This window comes from Eulemur rufifrons, chromosome 19 (genome assembly GCF_041146395.1).
Source record: "Eulemur rufifrons isolate Redbay chromosome 19, OSU_ERuf_1, whole genome shotgun sequence".
Taxonomy (NCBI): domain Eukaryota; kingdom Metazoa; phylum Chordata; class Mammalia; order Primates; family Lemuridae; genus Eulemur; species Eulemur rufifrons.
In genome coordinates, this window is record NC_091001.1 from 44993412 (window position 1) to 44996365 (window position 2954).

Below are 2954 nucleotides of genomic sequence, written 5' to 3' on the forward strand. Positions count from 1 at the left end.
AGGAACACACACACACACACACACACACAACACGGCTCAACAAATCTGACAACAGTTTTGCCATCCTTGCCCATCTTGTTGAAATGGAAACAGATCTGGGCCTAAAGTCTTCACATGGTTTTTCCTGGTTCTCTCTGTTCTTTTTAAAAAGTAACTTTTAATTAGAGAAATAATGCACAGCCTCCTTGTAAAACATTACAACATTGTAAACAAGGTGCAAGAACCCCTTAACTGCCGTCTGGATCGAGGGGCCTCCCCAGGCCAACACTGTACTCTGTTTGCTGTGGGTCTTTGCAGACTGCGTAGGGTTTTCAGGCTTTTTATTACTTACTATTTCACTGTTTTTTTTTTTTGTTTTTTTGTAGAGATGAGGTCTCACTATGTTACCTAGGCTGGTCTAAAACTCCTGGCCTCAAGCGATCCTCCCACCTCTGCCTCCCAAACTGCTGGGATTACAGGTGTGAGCCACTGCGCCTAGCAGGCTCACACTGGTGATTAAAGCATGTGCTTAAGGTAGGGCTTCTGATAAGTCAAATCCCAAACTTTGTACAATGCCTTCTCCCCTTAGAAGGGCCCAGAAATATTCGAACTGCCCTGAGAGTTTTCCTCCAGACAATACCCCTGCCTTCTGTGGTCAGCCTTCTTTGCAAAGCTCTCTCACACGCCCCTCCACTCGCCCCCACGCTCCATCCAGGCTGGTGATTTTGCAGATAATGAACAGAAGGTTCTGCAGAGTTAAGAGTCTTACACAAAACTATCTGCACTGGCTGGGTTTTCCACTACAGCAGGGACTTCTCACCTGCAAGTGCTGCCTCCTCACCATGGTCTCTAGTGGAGGCATGACTGTCCCATAGCCTCACTCTCATCAGAGTCCTCACATGCCCTAACCACAGCCAACTGCTCTTGCCTCAGGCTCTGTGAAGCTCTGGGCCTGTGTTCTCATGGGAGGGGGCTTTCCATCCAGTCTCTCAAACCAGGGGCCCAGGGGTACTTGTGAGGTTCTGGGAGATTCTAGGAGACCATAAATACCAGACCTGGAAGCAATTGTGGTGTCAGCAGCAGGTGGTACAAATGACGGAAAGAGACACACCAACCTGAACTCCATCTCTGCCCTTCCCACGCCCTCCAAACTGAGCACATCTGCATGGGGTTGTTGGGGGGCAGGGCCACCAAAGTCCCTGATGGGGCCACAGTGTGGCTCTGAGGATGAAGTTAGATACTATGTGGGTGGTAGCAACTCAGGACAGTACTCTGAAGTGGGAACCGCTGGGATGAGAGGTAGAAAAAGAAGACAGCATGAAAAACTTTGGGGTTCCAGAGAAGTCTTCCAAAGAATACTGTGCAGACATGCTCTGCCCACAAACTTTCCCTTCCTAGAAATTCATGATGTTCATTAGCATAGTAAAAGCCCTGGAAAGTCCTGCAGTAATGGCAACAGTTTGATTATCTAACCCAAGTTTTCCTGCACTCACTAGTCCAGAGAACTCCGTTCTGGGAAAATGCCTATTGCTCTCTCCCTGTGGGACACATGTTGCAACTGCTGGCCTGGCCCATCTGGGCTTAAGGAGCAGTGTGTTTCTTAAGCAGCCGTGAATTTCCATGGCCTCACCACAAGGGCCCCCAGCCCCCACCTCACCTCTGACAGGTTAAACAGATCCAACACCTAAAACCCTAAGGTGTTGATAACACTTTTAATTGAAAGCTTAGGTTGAAAACTATGTGGTCTCAAACTATGGCCCGTGGGCCAAATCTTGCCTGCTGCCAGTTTTTTTAAATAAAGTTTTATTAGAACACAGCTTCTCTCATTCCTTTACATATCGACTATGACTGTGGCATTGATATATGACATTTTGAGCTATAATGGCAGAGCTGAGTAGTTGTGACAGAGACCATACGGCCTGCAAAGCCTAAAATATTTACTGTCTGGCCTTTAGAAAAAAAGTTTGCTGAACCCTGGCTTAAAAGAAAGTCCAGGCTTATCTGCAGGATTGGCTCTGTAAAGCTTCAATAGCATAGGACATCTAGATTCGAAATCCCTGCAATTTGGACCAATCTAGGTTCTTCCGTGGTTATGTTATTGATGTAACTGACCCACACAAAGCTTCCAGTGTAGACAAGGGGGTGTGTATATGTGAATGGAGAGACAGAGAGTAGGAACAGGATGGGGAGGAAGGAGAGAAGCTTTATTTTTTAAGAATATTGAATTTGGAGCCAGAGCAATTGAGGCTGCATGACTAGGGAAACTGTGTCTACCCATAAGCCTCAGCTTCATTATGTGAGAAGCGTGGAGACAATGTCATCGACTGCACAGGGCTGTTGTGAACAGTACATGAGATCACGTAGAGCACCGCTGCCATCTCTAAAAGACTCAGCAAGTCCTTGGGGCTCCTCGGCATTTCCTGTTCAGAGTGTGCAGCATGTATTAAGTACTCAACAGACTGGCTTCTATCCAGCAATTATTCAAGGGACACCATCTTATTTGGGGGGCAGACAACATCTGGGCAAGGTAAAACCCCCTTTCCTTCTTGGTTGTACATCAGGGGCTAATTTGGGTCACCTCCTGAGTGTGAACTTCAGCCACATTCTCAGATGTGTTGGCACTGGTCACCTTACATGCAAATAGGACATGAGTGGCAGCTTGATGTACAAACCATGTGACCGCCAGGAAGCAGATGGTCCTGTAAGTGTAACCCACAGACTGAAGATGACCCATGGGCGAACAGCAAGGTGTGCGTGACTGTTATGATGGAACATTTTAGATTCCACGGCGCAAACCTGAGCTGACCTGCTCTCTGTCAGCCGGTGAGGTCTGCCCAGAGAGACGCTGGTGTTTATCTGCCTTATCCTTTAGTTTTTATTGCACTCTGTCGCCTTGTATATTTAACAGGGAAATTTGCTGAAGTGGTTACTAAGCCACTGGGAAAAAAAGCAAAAGGGTGAGGAGCCGCTCTCTG